Raw genomic sequence first — 25739 nt, 5'->3', positions numbered from 1 at the left:
TTAGCTGTAGATCATTAAACATTAAATGGTTCGCAAATGTATCAGAATGGTTAGAGACTGGGGTCTGTAACTGGATAGTAAATTGACATCTGTGTCTTATTATAATGTGATTATCAGTAAGGATATGCGTATTTTTAGTTTTGTTATGCTCTTTGTTATATATATGTTATATTATCAGTAAGAATATGCGTAATTTTGGTTTTGTTACGCTCTTTGTTGTATATGTCGGTTCTTAATATGTTTCATAACTCTGGTAAATTATCTGTCTTTTTTTCAAGGTGCTCTACTTTTCAGTTGTTTGTTCTGAACTTGTATATGCCTCGCTTGATTAGTTACCTTTTTATACTAAACATCTGGAAATAATCGAAGCCATTTTAAGCATTGAAAGCATCTCTTCATTCACCAACTTTTAAAACTGATATTGATATTTACCAGAATTTTCATTAAAATTAAAAACTAGTAAGTAAATGATATATTAAATATCGATAGTATTAAGGTTAGAAGGACTCATTTGAAATTACTTACATTTAATAAAAAATAAAATAAAATTTTTTATTGCGTTGGTGTTTTAGAAAATATACTATTCAATGTCAATATCAATAATAGATATTAGAATCCTGCTACGTTTTGTTTGCCTTTTCGTCGTGCTAAGTACGGTATATGTTCTTTAAACACCATCAGAATGATAAGAGTATTTAAGGAACTTAATCTTAACACCCTTGTTGATAACTCTGTTAATTCACTTGAAATAAAACTGAATGTACTAAAAGACAATAATTGTCTGTAAAATTATGTTTTACATTATTGCTATTTTTTGACTTTTTATAATTTTGTTTATTTCCATATCATTAATTATTTGTTATATTTTTTATGTTTGCAACTTATTACTGTTATATGCCTGTACTTTTATTTTATTTTATCTCCGCCGTTAAAATACATAAATGATAGATAAACAATGGATGCTTTAAAAATGTTTAAAATAGTATAATATAAACTTTACCCCATGAATCTTAGACTTGCGGTTTCTAACTTCCAGTAGATCTCTGTTTATGTCGCCAAAAGATTTCAAAATAATAATATACCAAATACCGCCATTCTCAGATATTTAGATGTTAAAAACTTTAGTAATATTCCTTCATCTTACTGCCTGAAAAATAAGGGGAAATAGGTTCTCTCGGATAGTTCTCATTAATCTTTTTGCATGTTTTCAGATATCTTAAAAATATACAGGGTGCGTCAGGAAGACCGGGAAGCTGTCAACTTTATTATTTTAAAGAGCACAATTTTAATTATAGTTTATATATTATAGTTTTAACACCTTATTTATAATTGCATTTTTAGATTCTATTTATAATGGAATATATATATATGTCCGGAAATATATATATATGTCCCGGAAAATGTGAGAAATCTCTCGAAAAAAAATAAAACTTATAAAAAAAATTCCTTAGGCCTTCCCTAAGTAAATACTGCCCCTTAAAGACGCCGTGATTAACACTACTAAGAACTTCTTAAAACGGAGTCCTTAAAACATATTTACCTTATTTATTTTTTCAGGGGTGGACTAGGTTGTACATTATAATGCTTATATTTTTAACACCTTGTATGATAAAGACTCTAAAATAGCAAATACGGATAGCTTGAAGTTAAAACTAAAGAAAGGGCACTTTTGTTCATTCTCGTTAGACTGAACCATTTTGGAGAAAAAAAAACGGAATAACTGTTTTATATTAATTAAAAAGAACCATGATATGTTCTTTTTTCAGTGGTGCGACAGTTATTCAAACGACAGAGAAGTTCTATTTTGAATTTTCTTATGTATGGTGTTGCCTCTTGTAATACATTGGAAGCAAAAAAGTTATATGAAGAAGGATTTTCTAATCGCACTGTTCGAAGTCAAAAGACATTTAAACGAATTAACCAACATTTAAGGGAAACTGGTAGGTGATTCCTCTTATTTAGGTGATATTATTGACTTTTTTTATTATAATTTTAGCAAGTTTTAGGAAAAAAGTACTGATGCTGATCAGAGAACAGTACGTACGGTACAATTGGAGGAAAATATTTTGGATGTACCTGATACTCCTTTAATAAGCAGTCGAAAATTAATCGCTTAATACGTCAAAATCAACAATACATAAAAAACTTCAAGAGCAGCTGTTACACCCATATCATCTACAAAAAGTGCACGAACTCTTGAAGATATTCCTCGTAGAATACAGTTCGCGAACTAGCTATTAGATCAGCAGCGAACTAATCCAAACTTTATTAGCATTATTCATTTTATCGATGAAGCGAGGTTACCAAAAATGGTACTAACAATTTACATAACTCGCATGTATGGGCTGATAAAAATCCTCATACCACTGTTGTATCATCAATATAAGTTTCAATCAATTAATATCTAGGCAGAAATCATTGGCAATTTTTTGAGAACTTTATTTGGAGTTTCTTCAAAACAATCTTCTGGATTTAATAGAGCATTTACCACTTGCGATCCGTGAAAAAAAAACATGTATTTTATGCCTGATGGAACCCTACCTCATTTCAGCGTTTCTGTAAGGAACCACCTGAATAACGTTTTTCCAAACCGTTGTATAGATGAAGGATGATACATTGCGCAAGTGGAACCTGCTTATGAAATTTTTAATTAATTATTTCGAATTATCAGCATCTATATTAATTACGTTGTTTTTTCGTTTCAAGGCAGAACAGGTGTACATTTCTCAAACTAATTTACTTAAGGTGCCTTTCTAAGACCCATACTGCATTTTTAAAAACATGTACTTTTTTAGATTAAACAGCTTTAAGTGGAACTTCTCTGGTATGTAAATAACTGTCGCATCGCTGAAAAAAGACCCCACGGTTCTTTTTAATTAAAATAAAACAGTGATTACTTATTTTTTTTTTCTTTAAAACGGTTTATTTTATCGATATTGAACAAAAGTGCCTTTTCTTTAGTTTAAAGTTCAAGCCATACATATTTATTATTTTAGAATTTTTATCATACAGGATGTTAAAAATGTCAGCATTATCATGTACAACCTAGTTCGCCGCTGTAAAATAAACAAGGTAAATCTGTTTTAAGCACTCTGTACTTTAAAAGTTGTTCAGGAAAAACCGATTTTCAGCAGCGACTTTAAGGGGCCGCATCTTAGAGGGCATATAGGAAATTTTTTTATAGGAAAGTTACATATTATTCCTTATTTTCCACCTGAATCCGAGAGATTTTCCACATTTTCCGGGACACCCTATATCAATTTTAAAATGTTTTGAAATAATAACAATTGAAAACCAGAGTTTTTAAAAACTTTACGTCTTAAAACCTAAATTATTTAACTCCTTGTACTCTTTTCTGCCAGGTGGGACACTTTCACTTTGATTAATAGATTTGACATCTTTACTATTGGACTCAGTTTCATATTGGACAAAATTAAATGAAAGAGAAAAAAAAATTAATAAGGTGAAGAAGTTATGCAGATCATGTTATACCATGCGAAGAGGTCGCTAATTTATTTAGTGATTTATTTCTAAATCAAAATCTAATTACTTTATCAACTGCTTAGAAAATAGTAAGAAGGTTCGACCTGGTCAGCCAAAATCTTCAACAAAGGATGACAAAAGTTTGGAAGTTTTACAATGTTCTGTTAAAAATCCCGACAGTTCGTTGCGAATAACCGCTTAAGAAATTGGCATGCATAAATCATCGGTTGAAGTAATTTTATAACAAAATAAATTCCGTCCTTTGAAAATTCACGTATAGTGCAAGAACTGTTGGAAGAGGATTTTGACAAAAATGTCGATTTTTGTGAAACAATTATGGCAAATCTAAACCAAGATCAGAACTTATTAAATAACATTATGTTTTCGAATAAAGCTATGTTTTGCTTCATTGCATTTTAAACGTTAAAATTAGATACAGATACTGGGTCGATGAAAATTCACATTGGATGCGGGAAGTGCATACCCAGTATCCCTAAAAAGTGTGGGGTGCAATATTTGAAATCCACATAATTAGCTCGTACTTCAGTAAGAAAAAGCTGACTTTCGTAAAGTATTTAGAAATCCTTCAAAACCGGATTGTTGCTGAAATTAGACGTTTGGCCGGTCCAAACTACAGACAAGTATGGTTTTAACAAGATGGCGCTCCTCCGCACTATAGTCGAGAGGTGCGTAATTATTTAAATTTTACTTTTCCAAATAGATGGATGGATGGTACCACAGAATGGCTAGCTAGATCCCTAGACCTCTTCCCTTTAGATTAAATTTTTTGGGGCAATTTCAAAAATAGAGTATTTGTGAAAATATGGAGGACTTACTACAATGCATAATAAATGATAGTGGCCAAATTATACAACAAATGATTCGAAACGTTATTGACAAATTTGATTTCAACCTTGCGTATTGTAGGGAAGTGCATTTTGAACATTTAAAAATAGTTTTGCTTTGTAACAAAGTTTTTATTACCTTTATTAAAAAAGAGCATTTTTTTCTTAGCATTTTAAACATTTTTTTTTATTAAATCTTTAGTTAAATCTAAAGTTATTGTTAAACGATTAAATCATTTACATTTTATAGCCTGGTAAAGTTTTTAAAAATTTTGAATTTCAATTGTTGATATTTCGAAAACAGTTCAAGATTGGTGTAGGCTGTTATACATGAAATGTGTTTAGAATTTATCCTAAAATCCAAACATGAATTAATTAATGGTGTGTACTATTTAAACTAATAAAGTTGACAACTGCATTTACATTTTTTCAGTCAGCATTTATAATAAGTAACCGTAAAAAAAACTACCACTACCACTTTCTACCACCTCTACTCTACCACCTTCAAAAAACTAACCGTAAAAAGGTAAAAAATTTAAATTAAAGATAAATTACCTCCATTATGCTTATCCCACTTGTCTGCGTGTTTATAAAATTAGCTACTAGTAAGTAGTCCGGTTCGAAGATATTCACTAGGATGAATAGGCGTTAATATACAGATTTAGCAATAAGCTCTATTAGCACTACTACTAACTACCTCGTTAACTTTAATCATGATTTTCAGATAGGCATTATTGCAAATAATCTAATTAAAAGTAAAAAACTTCTTGATATTCTCGACACAGTAAAGACTCAAAAAGTCCAGATATATCAAGTGCAAAGATTTAAAATATTGTTGTTCATTAATTTTCATAACTTAAATAATTGGTGTCCAAAATATTATATACACCACCGCCACATATAGAGTTTTAGTATCCAAGAAAGAAATTTGCCTGGTCGATGTAGACACAAAACTCATGATCTTGTTTTACCGTAGTATATCTGTACATAATGACTGAATACGCTTTTGTCGCAATTTTCAAGTTTCATTTTAGCATTTTTTTTCTAAATATTTATATTCTGAAATAGTTGGAAGATTTGATGACCTATAATTGCCGCCAGATAGATTTTAATTTGCTCACTTATCAAAGAACCCTATTTCTTTTACCAAATACATTTATTATTTTGAGCTGGATATACATAAACAGTGGATATGTTAAATAAAGCTATAGATTCTTAAAAAAACTTGAATTTCACATCAAAAGCAAAATACTTTTATTTGTCCAAATAAATATGAAAAATAAATGTATACGCATAAGTCTAGTGAGTAATTAAAGATATACACATGCACGAATAACACTGACGTCGCCAATGTCGGCATACCTGTCTAATACCATTGTTCTAAACAGTTAAAACAACACCTATTCCATAAACCCTAGCTTATTTACAAAAAAATAAATAAAAACAATATTGACTGTGGAGCGCAAAGAACAGCGGATAAACCCCCGGGAAGGAAAATCGGATACAAAGAGCCTGTTACTAGTGTCTCTTTGAATTCACCCTATTAATTTGTGATGCTAGTCGTCAATGACAAAAGACTTAAGTTGTCCTTCACCTTAGGAAAATTAACTTTTTTGTTTTAATCTTTTTATAAATTTTAATTTCAAATTAGTAAAGAGCAATTTTAATATTCAAAATTAACAAAGCAAGCCTTAAAACAAAACGCTTTAGTTTCCATGGAAATGAGTTATGACATTGTATTATAAATTTTGACAGATAATATTATCTGCAATTCTGATAATTTTATAATCACTAAGATTAAAAATAAGATGAATAATATTAATAATAATTTGTATTTTAACACAGAGCTACGCGACATGCATTATTATTATGGTGCAACTGGGGAAAATGTGGTAAGAGCCCAACGTTTGTCCAAAAAGCATTTCCGAAGAGAAGACTACCACGATCGCAAATGTTTAGCCCTATTAATCAGAGATAAGGAGAAATTGGAGCATTTAAAATTATTCGACATGATGTGGGTCGTCTAACTCAAAGAACGGAACTCCGTGTTTTGAACGAGATTAAGGATAACCCTACCCTTAGCGCAATATCAATTGCAACTCAGAAAAATATCCCGAAAAATACGGTTCATGAAATTTTACAAAAGCACTTTCTACATCCCTTTCATTATCAAAAGATTTAAGCTTTAAACCCTAAAGATCCAGTGGCTCGACTTAATTTTTGTAGGATTATTAAAAATAAAGAAAAATTCCACACGTTTTATTCTCTTCATCGATGAAGCTGGCTTTGGACATGATAATTTACTAAATCTTCATAATGAACATGGTCGTTTCAGAATAAATTATCTTTTTTTTTCTTTTAAGTGTGACTTTCGACGATCATTTAATAGAGACACATTTTTTACCGCAAAGGCTAAATGATGAGGTCTACTTAAACTTTTTAAAAAATTATTTGCCCAATCTACTAGTGAAATGTGGCTGCTACAATACCATGCTCCACCCCATTTCAATGGAGCAGTGAGAGAACATTTATATCAAAATTTCCCTGAAAGATAGATTGGATGTGGTGGGTTTGTGCAATGGCCTCCCAGGTCGCCAGATCTAAACACTATGGATTTTTTCTTTTGGGGTTATCTAAATCTCTCATCTACAGATTCCTGTAAATAACCGTGAAGACATATAGAAGGAAGGCATATTTTCTATCGTATATAGTTATTTTATTCAACAAATTACCCTCTAACAATATATGTTTTCAAGGCTTGCAGTGTTAATTTTAAAAATACGAATTTGTAATTATTAAGGTACGATTAATGTTTAAAGTCAGAGCAAGTAATTAAATTTAGTTCTTAATTTCAAAAGCACCTTAAAAAGATATTTTAATGCTCTTTACAAATTTAACATCCAAGTTTATAAAAAGATTAAAACAAGAAAAAGAAGGCTTAAAGATAGTTTAAGCCTTTTATCATTGACGACTACCGTCAAACTAATAGGGTGAATATAAAAAAACACTAGTAACATGTATTCAAAATTTAGCGAAATCAGTACACTAGAAAAAAGTTAATAAAAAAGATTTTTTTAACACACTGAATCTTTGATAATTTTTAGTTTTCGAAAAAATTATATAGAAGTTTGTTGCGTTAATAATTCATCTAAAATCGCCCACCGAAATCCTGACGCGTAATTTCAGGACACCCTGTATGTTTAAATCTACATACGTCTTTATACTTACACTTCAACAAAATTATTGCGCCATCACTTTTTAATACCCTTCGTAAGCTTATTTAAGGATTTTTTTAAAATTTCGCCTGGTATTTTATTCCACAATTTAACTCCTATAAAACTAAAGGACTTTCAAAATTTAATGTTGTGGTAAAGTAAACTTACTTAAATACCGTGTATTGTGAATCTTTGGAGTTAATGTAACTTAAAAAAAGTCTACGGCCTAATTCGTTATGCTGATAAATTGAAAAAATATGTTGCCACCATATTTTAGATTTTTTAATAAATGTAGTAATAATTTCAGATTTCAAATTCTTCACATATATTTCATAAAATTGGTAAGAGAAGAGAACCTATAGCTATACCAAAGTTTTGTTGATAAAATTCATTATTATATCGGAAATAAATAGTTTTCACACAATAGGTTAAAGGTTCTAAAATTGTACACTTAGTGCTGTGCATTCTGCCAAATTACATCCTGTAATTCATTTTTAATATTTTTTTTTTATAAAAGGTAAAAAACACGAAATCTACAGTATCACAAATATTGTGAAGCTGTAGATTTCGTGTTTTTTACCTTTTATAAAAGTGTATGACCAGCATCTTTGGGATAATGGATGAGTTTTTCGAGCATTTCTAATAATATTTAAAGTTCTGTCAACTGAAACATTAATAAACACAAGACTTACAACGTCAAAACTTAGCAAAAGATCATGGGGGTTAAAAGAAATTGTAGAAAGTTTTTCTAAAAAGTACTGAGAGTTTCTAATGTAAGAATCAAAATTATTAGTATACAGGGTGAGTTTTTTAAAGTGTTACAATGCGATATGTCAAAAACGTCTGCAAATTTTTTTTTGACATTTTGGTGACATTTCAAGAATACTGGGGGGCACTTTTTGAGATATTTTTGACATTTGTCCCTTCACCCCCCTAAGAGGGGGGGAGGGTCACTTCCTTATTTTAAATGGAATGACGTGTTTTTTATTCTTAAATACGAATCTACATAAAATATGAAGTCTGTTTACAAAAATTTTTTAAAATTGTGGTTACGGAATTATGATCAAAAATGTTTTGATTAATTTTAAAAATAATTCGAATATTCTACTACAATAAAAACAAATTATTTCCTACTTTTTAACTATTTATCGTCTATGTATTATGCCCTTAGAACATTGAAAGGCTAGAAGTAGCATGCCGTGGAACTATGGGCAGGTTTGTTTGCTTGCAACATCTCTGATACAATGATGCCAAATGCTTATAGAGAAATGGCAAAAATCACTTTCTAATATCATAAAAGTTTTCAGTTTTTTCCGAAAACTTAAAACAATACTACTGCTCCCCTTTAATAAAATATCAAGCATTTTTTAAAAATAAATTTGATAAGATACTCTATATCGAAGTCAATATACGTTAAATAAATGAAAATAAAGTACGAAGCAACGAGAAAACGTTAATGGCATCGCAACGCCGCTCGAACGCATTGTTGACGCCACCAATACAAGCACACTCTACCAGTGACGTCGTCAACAAATATTTACCTGCTAAATTTTTATTAATTATTATAGAGTTTAAATATAAGTAATATTACCATTTATGAGCTATTTATGTCTTTTTTTAACGGACTTCGTTAGAGGAAGGTCCTAATAAAAGGCAGCATTTTTGTCAAGGCATTTTTATGGAAATAAAATATTTTATTAATATAATATTATAGATTTCTTAATAAATCATGTTTTAAGACACAAATTTTTAACATTTTGCAAAATTTTATTATAATTATTATGTTATACAAAACTCAGTTTTACATCACTTACTTTAAATCACATAATATATACTTCTATGATGCTGACTTTTTCAAAGGGACAGTATTGCTTCAGCGGAAAGAGTTAAAACTACAAGGAGGTTTAAATTGTGAAGGAGTTGCAGGTTTTTTATAGGTTATAAGATTTTTATTATGAGTATTTAGCCTGTACAATGGTTTTGAGACATTTAACAGTGACCTATATAATACCTAATACCAATTATTATATCAGATTAATTTATACTAAAAAACAAAGCTTACCTAAGAATAAAGACTATGTACAATAGATTAGATTAGATAGTTTATTAGTAGTAATATACAAACAAGTACTTTTACAAGTCAAATAAAATATGTAGTATATGTAATATTTCTTAAGTATTTTAATAATAACTTGAGACATCTAATTCAATTTCTTTGGCGCAAATTTGTTTGTTGCAATCTTCCATAATTTGGTGATAAGTGATTTAGCTTTTAAAAAGTCCTCAGGATATCATTTTCAATTTACCCTAGAGTAATATACATAAAAATATAGTATTACCAATATTAAAAAGAAAAAATTAAAAAAATGTATTATGATAATCCAATTGATCAATAAAATGTATTTTATTATAAAGAATCTTTGAAATATCATACATTTGATTAATTGCATTTAATTACAAATATAACATAATAAAATACTATATCACTTTTAAATAAGATATATAGAATAAGATGATACATGGCATAAAAGTCTTATTTGTACTTAGAGAAAGAATTGATCAATAATTTTTAAATTTGCTATAATGATGTCTATTTTGAGTGTATTTTTACCTTTTCCTTGGCAGAGTCAGGGAATGTGTAGCAGTTAAACAAAAACGGATTGGATGGGAAATAGTAATTGTTGACCTAGACAGTAACTATTAATCTCAGATGCAGTTATTGTTGATGATGAGTGATCAGATCTGTAATTATACAAAATTTAGTGTATCAAGAATATTAATTTATTTTAATTATCCATACTGGTCTATATTAGCTTCACTGTTTGTACTATATACCATTTTGGAAGCTAAAGAAGTTTTTGCACTCTTCAGGAAAACTACCCTTGCAGCTTTGAAGGGTAAATCACTTGGTAAATTAACTGAATTATCGGCTGCTGTGTTTTTAACCAGTGCATCAGAAATCCTAGTAAAAAAATAGTTTCACACACATACCTAATTTAATAAGTATTAGGTATAAATAAAGCTTATATGAGTAACACTAATACTTTTTGTGACGATTTTTTTATACTAGAAAAATATATTAAAAAAAAATTACCTTTAAGGTAGAGCTGATTTTTTTAATAAAGTCTGGCTACTGATAATATTATCTTCCTTATATAATAAATCACTTCTAAGGATGTGATCTGAACAAATATATTCTTTTTAATTGTGTTGATTTCGATTAATGAAATCCATTGTTCCCTTTGGGCATATATTAGGCAATTTATAATAAGTATTTGATATTTAATCAAAAAGCAAAAATTACAGTAATAAATTAATATGTGGTACCAATTACTATATATATATTATTAATATAAGTTGCAATATGGTAAAACAAAAAAAAATTATCGACCAAATTTTAGGGAAAGACAAAATTAATTATACATAGATATCAATATCTAAATAAATTTCAAAATTCTTTAAAGGCAATAAAAAATTAGTAATTTCATCTATCTACCTAATGTCTATATTAAAAAACATAACTATATATAGATAGGTATATGGGTATTATGCCATCTTTCTGCCAAAACAACAAAAAAAACATAAAATCCTGCAATAAAACCAGGGACAAAATTCTAGTTTTATAATCTTTATAGCCTATTGATAGATGAATATGTTGAAAAATATATTTAGATTTTAAAATATAAATATTTTGGTATTTTACACACACTTTCACATTCAAGTTTTTATTAGGTTTATATCTATAAAATCCCCTATTCTACGAATATGATGATGGTTACCCCATGATGTGATGTTATGAAAGTATCGGTACTTACTTGTGAAAAGATCGGCTTGAATCACCTTTTTATCTTGATGCGGCACAAACGACACAAGTTTTTGCCATCCTAGCAATTTAAAAAAACACTAAAATGTGGCCTTTTTCCTTTTGAAACCAAAAAATTAAAGAAAATACACGAATCTCGAACATAAACAAAAAGCCGTTTGACAGATGACACTATGCGTATGGCTCAGGCGCTTAAGTTGTGCCGCCGGTGTTGTCGCTTCAAATTTTTTAGAAACGGTTTTGTTATTTTTTTGCTTAAGGATATTATATTTATTCTTAAAATAGGTTAATTGTAGTATTTATATTTTTTAATTTAAATTTTCCTATAAAATACAACACAAGTAAGTTAAATTAACGTTATAATGGTTGTTAAAATATAGCATAAAATTTCCTCCGTTAGAAATTCGCGTCGACTTGACAACAGAGAATCGGCAAATATGTTTGTAAACAACACACCCCTCTTGCCCCTGTGCACATGTTGGACTCAGACAAAGTTGTTGTTTACTAATTCTAGCCTTTCAATGTTCTAAGATTATGCCTAATGAGCTGTTCGAAGTGACCGCCTTCGACTTCCAAACACTTTCTTATCCTTTCTTGACATAAGTTTCGTACCCGCTGTAACATTGCTGGTGTCACTAATAAACAAGCAAAACGAATCCTGTTCTTCATGTCCTCTGGAGTTGTAGGTGCACTAGCCATTACTTTGTCTTTTATAAATCCCCATAAAAAAAAGTCAAGGGGGGTCAAATCTGGCGAACGAGCAGGCCAGTTGACAGGACCACCTCGACCAATCCACCTGTTTTCAAAAATCTCATTTAAATAAGTACAGGCCTGTATGGCATAATGGGGTGGAGCTCGGTCCTGCTGAAACCAAACGTTAGGATTTAAATTTTGGTTTAGTAGACGAGGTAACTGATTTCTTAAAAAATCTGTGTAGAGCTGTCCATTTAAATGACCTTGGAAAAAATGCGGACCAATAACTCTATCCTCGAAAATACCACACCATACGTTCACAGACCAGGGATGTTGATTTGGTACAGTTCTCATCCAGTGAGGATTATTTGCTGCCCAGTAATGCATGTTGTGCCTGTTTACCTTTTAGAAAAACAAACAACCAAAACTTGAATATGTTCTAATTTAAATAAGTTAAATCTTACATGTCCGCAATTATTAAAAGAAGCCTCATCAGAGAAAATAACGTTTCTCAAAAAATAGTTATTTTCACGCAATTTTGTTGAAATCCAAGTGCAAAAATTAATGCGATTCTCAAAATCATGTCCGTAAAGCTCTTGATGAAGTGTAATGTGGTAAGGATGAAACTTGTACCGGTGCAGAATTGTTATAATTGATAATTGACTAATTCCAGCATCTAAAGCAAGCCACCTGGTACTGATTTGAGGATCAATAGCTACTGCTCCTAATACAGCAACTGCCTTATTTTCATCTGTTTGCGTTTTAATCCGATTTCGTCGTTTACTTTTTAGACTACCAGTCATACGACTTCTGGTCTCCAGTCTCTTAAAGGCCATATGAGATTTTGGAATATCCGGAAACCTCTCGGCCCACACTACTGCAGCCTCCCTATAATTTTTTCTGCACTCCCCCAAAATTAACAACATATCTACTTCTACACTGAAATTCGCTTCCATTTTTTTCTTTTTAAATACAATTTACTTGTTAATAGCACGTCAACATTTTTATGTGACACTGCTTGTTATGTTGCCATGGAAATCCTACTGTTACTAGGATTTTCATTTCCATTCATACTAGTAAAATAAACAGTAGGAACAGTTATTATGGTAAAATATTCGAACTATTTTTAAATTTAATCAAAACATTTTTGATCATAATTCCGTAACCAGCAAAGAAATTTTAAAAATTTTTTGTAAACAGACTTCATATTTTATGTAGATTCGTATTTAAGAATAAAAAACACGTCATTCCATTTAAAATAAGAAAGTGACCCTCCCCCCCTCTTAGGGGGGTGAAGGGACAAATGTCAAAAATATCACAAAAAGTGCCCCCCGGTATACTTGACATGTCACCAAAATGTCAAAAAAAAAATTTGCTGCCGTTTTTGACATATCGCATTGTAACACTTTAAAAAACTCACCCTGTATAAACATAGGATATTTTCCAAGAGGGCGTGTAGGTAAATTTATGCTCTAGGACTTAACGGAACATTTATTTTATATATTTTAAATAAACTATAAAAATATGGTATTTTACTATTATGTGGAGTTAATTTAAATCTATTAATATCAGAAAATTGGTTTTTATGTTTTTTTAAGTAAATTATAAATTTGTCTTTAAATTTTTTCTGTAGGATCTTTAGATAATTTAGAATAATTACCATCATTAATTATTAAATTTAATTTTTTTATAAAAGTGTTAATATTTAAAAGAACATACCATTACCTTTATCGGCTGGAAATATTTTAATATTGTTATTGGATTTGATTTAAGTGTCTTTAAAGCTTTTAATTCTGAAGAGTTTAATTTCCTTCAATTTTAATTGGTTTTTTAATTTCTATCTTTGTCCTAATTCCAAGTTTATCTTGTTGATCCCTTTATTTGCATTTGCTATAGCTGAAATGATTTTTAATTTAGGCAAAATTTTTGAAGTAATTGAGTAATTAAGAGCTTTAGAAAGAACCAGTTTTTCTGTGTCAGATAAAACTCTTGCAAATCTGGCAAATTAATAACAGTTTTGATATTGTAAGTCTTTTTACTAATGTTCCAGTTGACAAAACTTTAAATATTATTAAAAATAAATTAGAGAATGATAATTTTAGAACTTTTAACCTATTTTGTAAAAACTACTTCCAATTTCCAATTTAATAATGAAAATATTTATGGGAAATTTTGAATCTAAAATTATTAATACTTTTTATAAAAGAACTCAAAATATGGTGGCGATATATTGAAGATATTTTTTCAATATATCACCATAACGAAATAAACCTTATAGATTTTTAAATTACATTAACTACAAAGAATTTAATCTCGAAAAGGAGGCTGATGGTCAGCTTCTTTATCTTGATATTTTAATTAAAAAAGATTTAAAAAATTTTAAAACTAGAATTTACCGTAAAACAACTCATACTAATAGACATCTTAATTTTAATTCTACTTATCCAATAATGGTAAAGAGAGAAGTGGTAAAAAGTTTATATGATCATGGAAGTATTTTTTGTAATAATCAACATTTAACAACTGAAAAAGATTTTATTAAAAATATGTTAATACAAAATAATTTTTCCAAAGAGTTTTTGGAAAATTGCTTTAAAGAGTTTGATAATCCGCGTATAAAACTGAATCAACCCATTTTTACCACAAATCTTATTTTACCATTTATTTCAGGTTTTTCTGATAAGTTCAAACGAATTGCTAAAAAATTTACCATAAGAACCATTTTTCAATCGCAAAATACTTCGATCTCAATTAACAAAAACTAAACCTTTTAATGAAAATGAATTTAATACAAATGCAATATATAAAATTCCTGGTACTTATGATAAATTTTATTATTATTACCCAAAAAAATTAATGAGCATAAATCTTACATAAAAAAGAATGAATTTCAAAAATTTTAAATTACACATGCATTAACAATAACCATAGAACAATGCATTAACAATAACCAATATGACAATGACCATAGAATAAACAGGACTTCTTCCTCAATGTAAGCAAAGGAACCAATTTCAAAATTGCGTAATTTAAAGGTAAGTGCACTTATGATGTTAAATGAAGATAAATGCCTAGCTACTTGTTTGGTTGGTTTTAATAATACATAAATTCCTTTACTAAAGAGAGGTAGAACAGAGCATTCTCAAAGTTAATTGAACATTTTAAATATATTTTATTCATATATCTTCTATCATTAAATTACATTAGGATCACACCCATTTAATTTTAAAAGAAGTGACTTTTGACTTATTTGCTATCTTTCAAAACAGTTTGTCAAACTATTAATCAATCGTCAAATTATTAAACAAAAATCTTTTGAGTATTCTCAAATTAAGAAAAAGTTTTAAAAAAAGTGCAGACGAGAAATTAAAAAAGATATTTTTTCACGTTTTTAATTTAATTTAATTTAATTCATTTTTATTTAACTTGATAACGGTAGTAGATATAACTACCTAAGTTGGTTCAAATTATGTGTTTTTATTAAATAAGTACGTTTCCTCATTGTTTTCAACGTTCATATTCATAGTAAAGTTAGGTAGGATATTGAAAAGAAGAAACGAGCTCAGAGATCAATTGATTAAGCCTCAGCTCCTGGGTATATAAAAAATCTATTATACCTTAAGTAAATTATCGTATTTAGGACTTATTGAACTTAATTTAAATTAAATATAAAGAAAGGTATCGTTAAAGATTTCATTTCATATTTCTTTTAAATACGCGAATAAGTCCATTTTCTTCTTCTTTTCAATTTTTGAGCATGTGAGATAGTATTTTCTTAACTGATTTTTACTATAAATGACGTAATACCCAACAAAGTAAGTGACTCATGAATTCGTCACAACAATTTTAGATTTTATTTAACTTGTGTAGGTATGTCGGTTGACATGTACTTGAAATCTTTTATATAAAAGTCGTTAAGTGATGTTTTTGTATGTTTTTCATTGTTACAATGAATAGTTTGTTTACATTAGGAGTAATGTGGTTTCTGTACGTTATATTCGTTATATTAAATGAAAATCAGAAACAAGAATCTCGTAATTTTTGAATCGATCCTGCCAAGTCTACTATTAAAAAACTATCATGAACCACATGCGCATAATCCATAAGCGACAAAACTAAACTGTTGCATAAAAAATACTTTGTTTTTGATGATATATGTTTTTAATATTCCATAGTCTTCTTAATCTGCTATTATTTCTTATATTTTAAATATTTGATTTCTCTGTTAACATTATATATTCTTGAGTTTAATAAAGCTACTACTATTACTATTACTAATTCCATGTAGGCTATACTTAATGTATGTTTTACGTGAACTTGAAAAGAGAGTTCACAATCCAAAGTAACAACCAAGATTTTTAACTTCAGTAACAATTGGTAGAGGTATATCATTTATTTTGGCGACAAAATGTACGGATATCCTTTAAAGTTTCTATCTTATTCCACTAACAAATATAGTTGACGACTTTAAAGAGTTTAATTTTAAGTTGTGACTTTTTGCAAATGTATTGATACTATCTAAATCTTTGTTGCACTTGAATATTAAAAACACACGAATTATTATGCATACTTAGAAATTTAGATACAATTGTTTCATGCATGAATGTATGTTTCTTTCTAACATAGTTTTATCTCAGAATAATACGCAATACCCTACTAACCCAAATAAGACAAAGTAAGGTTGTTGTAAAAATCAAGAAAATCCCTATTTTTCGTACAAAAATAAAAACTTTCAGGTAAAGGTTTTGTAGCCGAAAACCCAAAATTTAACATTTTATTCGCTTTGAAGTTAACATATAAAACGAAGTAGATTTATAAAACATAGTAAAAGTTTTAAAAATTTAATTTAGAAAAATTTTTCTGTCGGTAGATATTACATAGACATTTTATAGTAAATATAGAGCTGAGAAAATATAGATTTTCCACATGTTATACATTAAAATATTACCAGTATACAAAAAAGTACCTAAATATTAGTACACTAAAATTATAAAATACAAAAAAGTCTATCTAATAATTTTAAATTTGAACCTTAACTTATGTAAAAAAAAATAATTGCGAGAAAAAAAAATCAAGACTAGTATACAAATATATCCTATGAAATTCCACATAGCTTTTCCCAAAATAAATATTTTTCTTTTTTTTTTTAATTTTACCTTTTTCATAGTTCTTATTTTATTTTAGAAAGAAAGAAAATGTGCTATATTACGTAAGAATAATCTTGTGTACAAGCATCATACAAGCTAAAAAAAAACAAAACAAAAATAAAATTTCAAAAATTGACAAAACAATGAACAAAATTAAACACAAGAAGACAAAACTTTTTGAACATACTTGAATTAAAGATAACTAAATAAAACAATCAATTACTAAATAAAGGTGAACTTGTTAACAAAACTAGAGAAAAAAAAAGGAAAAAAAAACTTTCCAACATGTCCAAGTATAAAACCTATCATTAAAAAAGTCATCCAGGTTATAATATGCCTTAGCCAATAAAAGCGTCTTTAATTCTCTTTTAAATTTCTTAACATCCGATATATTTCTTACACATAGAGGAACATGATTGTAATTTTTTTTACTTATTTAAATTAATGAGCTTTTGGTAAGGGAAGACGTAGGAATAGGTAGGGGAACATCATTTACACGACGAGTCAAATGGCCAGTGTCAGAGGGTAGTTTGGGAATTTTGTGAATAAGAGCAGCTGTTTCTAAGATAAAGAGTGAAAAAAGAGTTAGGATTTTTTCAGAAATGAAGAGGGGTTTGCAAGAATCTCTTAACTTAGCAGAACACAGGTATCTAACTGTTTTTTTTTGAATAACAAAGACAATGTTAAGTAGCCCCTTATTGGTTAAACCCCAAAAAGGCAAGCCATACCGAATATGAGATTCAATAAGTGAAAAGTACACTGAACGTAAAACCACCCCTCCCAGCTCTTGTTTTGCCATTCTTACTGCAAAACATCCAGAAGACAATTTCCCAGCTAAATGTAAAATATGATCTTCAAACCGAAGGCGACCATCAATGGTCATTCCTAGAAACTTGCAGCACTCTGCAAGAGGGAATCTTCGTCAAACCTCAGACCCTGAACATAGCACTTAAACCCCATAATAGACGTCTTTCTTAGATTAAACACGAGCCTGTTGGAAGCACACCATCCTGATAAAATCTGAAGGTCTTTAAGGATACAAGTCTTAATATAATCAGAATTTTTATGGCTCCATAGTATGGTGGTATCATCAGCAAACTGAACCACCTTGCCCGGCAGTTTCAATGAACTCAAGTCATCCACATACAGTAAAAATAACAGTGGTCCCAACATTGAACCCTGGGTAACACCGCATTTTAGGGATCTAGAAGCAGACAAACGCCCAGACACTGTAACCTTCTGAGTACGATTTGATAGATAGGACTCAAGCCATCGCAACGCTACGCCCCTAAAACCATATTTATCGAGCTTAGATAACAGTATTCCATGATCCACACAGTCAAATGCTTTGAATAGATCACAAAACACTGCCGCCGATGACTCTCCAGAATTGAAGGACACATAGACGCTCTCCAAAAAGCTAAAAACAGCATCATGAGCCCCTTTACCGGCTTGAAATCCAAACTGATTTGCAGACAAAATGCCATTATGATGTAAAAAGGACAAAATACTGCTTTTTGCAAGTTTTTCAACTATCTTAGAGAGGGTAGACAAAATAGAAATGGGCCGGAAATTACAAGGCTGATCCAAATCTCCACCCTTATGAAGAGGCCACTGCCTCTTTTAAATATGAAGGAAAAATGCCAATATGTAAAGAATTGTTTATGGCAGAAACTAAAGCATTTAAGGCTGAATTAGGTAAAAAGAGTAACAACCTCGAAGATATCCCATCAGCTCCAGATGATTTATGGTTTTTTTGGCGTTTGATTTCATTTTTTACTTCGGTAAGAGCGACAGGATGAAAGAAAAATGAATGCTCAACCGACACTTGTTGAAGATAGTGCAAGGGATCAATGTTACTACGAATGCCCTTGAGCAAGATATTAGATATATCACAATAATAGTCGTTTAAAATGTCAGGTCTTAACTCCGGTTCAGATACTTTTCTATGGCAATGTCTAAAATCATTAATAATCGACCAACACTCTCTTTGCCTATTTGATGACATATTTAAGCGATCCCTATAATAATTAGATTTTGCTGCTTTAATTGTCTTTCTGTACAGACTATGGTATTTCTGATGATATACAAGGATATGTTTATTTGTGGTATATTTGCACAATTTAGTCAAAAAACTGAGATTTTTAGCTGAAATTCTAAGGCCTCTTGTAACCCATAGTTTTCGTTTCTTAGTTTTAAGCCTCATTTCAGGAAAGCACTGATTGATCTTACCACACAGAACTTAAAAAAATAAAGTAAGTGGGTCAGAAGCCGTTTCAAGTGCATTCCAATTTACCGAAGCTGTAGCAGCAGAAAAAGCATTGAAATTTCTCCTGCTGAAAATTCTTCCCATATAATGAGATAAAGATAATACAGTATTATATGGTATTGTAGCAAGAATAGCTTCATGGTCGAAAATACCAGATGGGAGTACTGTGCATTAAACGTCATCAAAATTTGTACAGAAATAGTCAATTGTAGTTGCAGATGAAGAAGTTATTTGTGTGAGAGAAAGAACGTGCATTTTCAAGTCGTAAGAATTTAAAATACTTAAAAGAGGAGTACGTGGCAAGGTTTAATCAGTGTAGTTGATATTAAAGTCTCCAGCCAATATAACCTTAGAGTGTAGGGACAACTGGGATAAAAGAGAATAAAGTCTGTCCAAAAACATAGCAATATCTCCTGCAGGTGGCCTATAAACACAAAGAATATATAAATTGAAATGCTTACAAAAAGAAAGAGAGAATTCAAAAATATTCTCTAACAGAAGATTATCATACTTATCAATATTACAAAAAATCATTTCAATTGTTTGCCTAGCCAAGATCATGGTTCCTCCATGTATAGATTGTTGACGACAAAAATTTGATATAGGAACATACTCAGATATTACAAAATAAATATTCACTAGGCCACAAATATTTTAAAATATGCGCATTATATTATTTCTTGATTCTATTTAGTTTTCTTTAAGTGTTAAATATTTTTTTTGTTTATTTTCTTGCATACAATTATGTAATGTTTTATAAAAAACTCAAAAGAAATAATTTAAGCTCGAGTGAGATATAAAGTTTGCATTCACGTTTTAATAAAGAGACGTTTTTACTTAGAACATTGAAAGGCTAGAAGTAGCATGCCGTGGAACTATGGACAGGTTTGTTTGCTTGCAACATCTCTGATGCAACGATGCCAAATGCTTATAGATAAATGGCAAAAATCACTTTATAATATCATAAAAATTTTCAGTTGTTTCCGAAGGCTCAAAACAATACTACTGCTCCCCTTTAATAAAATATCAAGCATTTTTTTAAATAAATTTGATAAAATACTCTATATCGAAGTCAATATTAACTTTAAATAAATGAAAATAAAGTACGAAAAAACGAGAAAACGGTAATGGCATCGCAACGCCGCTCGACGCATTGTTGTTGCCACTGATACAAGCACTCTCTACCAGTGACGTCGTCAACAAATATTTACCTGATAAATTTTTATTAATTTTACGAGTATAAGTAATATTACCATTTACGAGCTATTTATGTGTTTTTTTAACGGACTTCGTTAGAGGAAGGTCCTAATAAAAGGCACCATTTTTGTCAAAGCATTTTTCTGGAAATTAAATATTTTATTAATATTATAGATTTCTTAATAAATCAAGTTTTAAGACACAAATTATTAACATTTTGCAAAATTTTATTGTTATTATTATATTGGACAAAACTCAGTTTTACATCACTTACTTTATATCACATAATATATACTTCTATGGTGCTGACTTTTTCAAAGGGACGGGATTGATTCAGCGGAAAGAGTTAAAACTACAAGGATGTTCAAATTGTGAAGGAGTTGCAGGTTTTTTATAGGTTATAAGATTTTTATTATGAGTATTTAGCCTGTACAATGGTTTTGAGACATTTAACAGTGACCTATATAATACCTAATACCAAATATTATATCATATTAATTTTTACTAAAAAACAAAGCTTACCTAAGAATAAAGACTATGTACAATACATTAGATTAGTTTATTAGTAGTAATATACAAACAAGTACTTTTACAAGTCAAATAAAATATGTAGTATGTTGGGCTTTTTCGAAAATCATGTTATTATTTCTTAAGTATTTTAATAATGACTTGAGACATCTAATTCAATTTCTTTGGGACAAATTTGTTTATTGCAATCTTCAAATTTTATTTTTTTGTTATTTATTTTTTTTCCATAATTTGGTAACAAGTGATTTAGCTTTTGAAACGGTGGAATCATCAGTGCTTAGGTCCTCAGGATATCATTTTGATTTTACCCTAGAATAATATACATAAAAATATAGTATTACCAAAATTAAAAAGAAAAAATTAAAAAAATGTATTATAATAGTCCAATTGATCAATAAAATTTATGTTATTATAAAGAATCTTTGTAATATCAGACATTTGATTAATTGCATTTAATTAAACAAATATAACACAATAAAATACTATATCACTTTTAAATAAGATATATAGAATAGGATGATACATGGCATAAAACTAGTAGTCTATTTTGAGTGTATTTTTACCTTTTCCTTGGCAGAGTCAGGGAATGTGTAGCAGTTAAACAAAAACGGCTTGGATGAGAAATAGTAATTGTTGACCTAGACCCCACGGTTACTGTAGAGCTATTAATCTCAGATGCAGTTATTGTTGATGATGAATGATCAGATCTGTAATTATACAAAATTTGGTGTATCAAGAATATTAATCTATTTTAATTATCCATACTTGTCTATATTAGCTTTACTGTTTGTACTATATACCATTTTGGAAGCTAAAGAAGTTTTTGCACTCTTCAGGAAAGCTACCCCTGCAGCTTTGAAGGGTAAATCACTTGGTAAATTAACTGAATTATTGGCTGCTGTATTTTTAACCAGTGCATCAGAAATCCTAGTAAAAAATAGTTTTACATACATACCTAATTTAATAAGTATTAGGTATAAATAAAGCTTATATGAGTAACACTAATCGTTTTTTTGACAATTTTTTTATACTAGAAAAATATATTTTCAAAAAAATTACCTTTGAGGTAGAGCTGATTTTTTTAATAAAGTCTGGCTACTGATAATATTATCTTCCTTATATAAGAAATCACTTCTAAGGATGTGATCTGAACAAACAAATATGTTCTGTTTAATTGTGTTGATTTCCATTAATGAAATCCATTGTTCCCTTTGGGCATATATTAGGCAATCTATGATAAGTATTTGATATTTATTCAAAAAGCAAAAAAAATTACAGTAATGAATTAATATGTGGTGCCAATTACTATATATATAATTGTAAGTTGCAATGTGATAAAACAAAAAAAAAAATTATCGACCAAACTTTAGGGAAAGACAAAATTAGCTTTATACATAGATATCAATATCTAAATAAATTTCAAAATTCTTTAAAGGCAATAAAAAATTAATAATTTCATCTATCTACCTAATGTCTATATTAAAAAAACATAACTATACATAGATAGGTACATGGGTATTAGGTATGCCTTCTTTCTGTCAAAACAACAAAAAAAAACATAAAATCCTGTTATAAAACCAGGGACAAAATTCTAGTTTTATATTTTTTATAGCCTATTGATAGATGAATATGTTCAAAAAAATATTTAGATTTAAAAATATAAATATTTTGGTATTTTACGCACACTTTCATTTTTCACGTTTTTATTAGGTTTATCTATAAGATCCCCTATTCTACGTTTATGATGATGGTTACCCCATGATGTGATGTTATGAAAGTATCGGTACTTACTTGTGAAAAGATCGGCTTGAATCACCTTTTTATCATGATGCGGCACAAACGACACAAGTTTTTCCCATCCTAGTAATTTAAAAAAACACTAAAATGTGGCCTTTTTCCTTTTGAAACCGAAAATTAAAGAAAATACACGAATCCCGAAAATAAACAAAAAGCTGTTTGACAGATGACACTACGCGTATGGCTCAGGCGCTTCAGCTTCGGTGTTGTCGCTTCAAATTTTTTAGAAGCAGTTTTAGGGATAATAATGTTAATAATTCTGTTTTTTTTTGGCTTAAGGATATTATATTTATTCTTAAAATAGGTTAATTGTAGTATTTATACTTTTTATTTTAAATTTTCCTATAAAATACAACACAAATAAGTTAAATTAACGTTATAACGGTTGTTAAAATATAGCTAAAAATTTCCTCCGTTGGAAATTTGCGTCGACTTGGCAACAGAGAATCGGCAAATATGTTTGTAAACAAAACACCCCTCTTGCCCCTGTGCACATGTTGGACTCAAACAAAGTTGTTGTTTACTAATTCTAGCCTTTCAATGTTCTAAGCGTTTTTAAATTCGTCGACTTCATTATGTGTTTAGTTTACTCGGGTAAGCGGATAAAAGGATTAAAATCATTTAAACAACTTATTATAGAGGGTAATAATCAGTTAAAACTTATTTTTTCGCGCATCCACAAATGGTTAGTTAAAACGTTAAATGACAACTTATTATACAGACAGATTAATGAAGTGAAATTTCAATAAACTTTTTAGGCATCTGAAATAATTAATACAATTTTGGATTTGTTTATAATAATCCTCACATCCTTAACTTGATAAGAGCTTTTTTGTAAAATGATTTTTTATGTAAATTAACCTCTTAGTTTAATCTAGCAGGTTAATTTTTACAAAGTTTAATCTAGAATCAAGATATTTATAATGGCTAGATCTAAAAACTGTTAGTTTCATTAAATCAAAAATTGATTTTATCAAGAAAGCAAGCTTTTTGTCACTCTTTAAAGAAGCCTATGTAGTTCAGTAGCTATAAGACTGTCTTGATAAAATATTAATGTATGGATGACATGTCTAAGGTACCGAAGGTGCAGGGGTATACAATTATGATTTCCATAGGATATTATCCTGTCTGTCAGTAGCAGTGGATGTTATCCATAATTTATTTATTTTGGTAATTTTTTTGATAATATTTCAAAGAATAAGAGAAAACATATAAACAGCATATAGGTGGAAACATAGCTCTGACTGGTAGAAAGCATGAGCTTTGATACTGCATGAACCTTGATATATATTCTCGACTATACGTAAAATGAAAGCAAAATCAAGGAAACAGCCAGAACAGATAAAAAATCATAAATTTATATTAAATTTATATGTTATGATGAGTTTAGTTATTTATTTCCTTATATTAGTGAAATTAAATCAAAATATGATATAATAGAATCATTAATAGAAACATAATTAATGGCCAAAAAAAAATCAACCTCAATCAACCCAAAGTTAGTCCGACTAAAAATTATTTTAAATAAACTATTAAACATTCAAATTAGCAATCATAAAATTACTAAGGTTAACTAAATAACATAAATTCTATAATAAAAAAATTAAATGATAATTTATTAACAATAAAAAACAAAAAATACACCAAACATTATCAGTAAAAATTTACAAACTCGTATAAAATCACTCCGCTTGTAGAAGTAGAACTTTTCTTTTAAAACCTTAATACCACTACGAATATGATTATACATATATCTTTATACTTTTATAGATCATATAAGTGGGGAATAGCAAAAGGCAAGATGTATAAGCAAGATTTTAATATTTATATATTCCTTTTCTGAGATTAACATATCTAACAGCAAGTTTTTTGGTTATAAATATGGCTGCACAGTTCCAGAATCAAATCCAATATTCCATAATGTTATAGTTAATATTTTTTGCCATACATTTCTCGATTCATCAAAAATAACTTTGACTGCATATCAACCATAAAACAAATACATGTAAGGTGCTAAAAAATAGCACTTAAAACTGTTTGAACAAGTTAAGTAAAAGTAGTTAGGTTAAGAATTAAGGCAAAAAACTTATATTAAAGGCAATTTATTTTAGAATAATTGCCGGAAGAGTATGCGATTAACAAATGTGTCTGATTTAAAGCAAACAATATTACTTTTATCAAAGTTTGGTAAGAGGAAGGAAATTAATAGTTAGTAGTAGTTTGTCTAACATATTTTGTATCGAATATTTCTCGCTTTATATACTATATACTAGCTGACCCGGCGAACTTCGTACCGCCGTAGTTAATACCTAACAATTTAATAAAAAAATCAAAACAATATCACAAAAAGCTAGTAAATATTTATTGTAACGCTTTTTGATACACAACATTGTTAGTTTTCTTTCCTGGAGCGAAAATAAATAATGTAGAAGGTTTTCCAATACGGGAGCAGGCCACATACAATTGACCATGTGAAAAACATGGATTTCCTTAATTTCTGCCACAAACATTTAATGATTGCCCTTGCGATTTATTCATCGTCATTGCAAATGCAAGTCGCACAGGAAATTGCATCCGCTTAAAATCTTATTATAATTAATTATATTTAATCTTAAGCTTAAAATCCGACTCTTAATTGCAGATTATGAGGTGGAAGTCCGGGTATTTCCAGCGAATTTAAAAATTCGCTGGAATTAACGACATCATCTTGGTTGGTAACAGAATGAATGGATTTATAAGTCA

At 29.2% G+C, this 25739-nt stretch overlaps 1 protein-coding gene and 1 long non-coding RNA gene across 3 annotated transcripts in view; one reads left to right on the top strand and one right to left on the bottom strand.

The window, feature by feature from the left end:
- The window catches only part of LOC126743130 (uncharacterized), an 802914-nt gene that overhangs the window by 371744 nt on the left and 405431 nt on the right, over window positions 1–25739 (top strand). The gene's annotated exons all lie outside the window — the stretch shown is intronic.
- Window positions 21417–22141, bottom strand: LOC126743135 (uncharacterized). Its single transcript, XR_007662795.1, has 3 exons — window positions 21966–22141; window positions 21764–21907; window positions 21417–21509 (listed from the first exon to the last, which is right to left on the bottom strand). It is a non-coding gene; the product is annotated as an uncharacterized LOC126743135 (long non-coding RNA).

This window comes from Anthonomus grandis, chromosome 12 (assembly GCF_022605725.1).
Source record: "Anthonomus grandis grandis chromosome 12, icAntGran1.3, whole genome shotgun sequence".
Taxonomy (NCBI): Eukaryota; Metazoa; Arthropoda; class Insecta; order Coleoptera; family Curculionidae; genus Anthonomus; species Anthonomus grandis.
The sequence above is the reverse complement of the archived record's forward strand: the minus strand, read 5'-3'. Positions and strand labels throughout refer to the sequence as shown.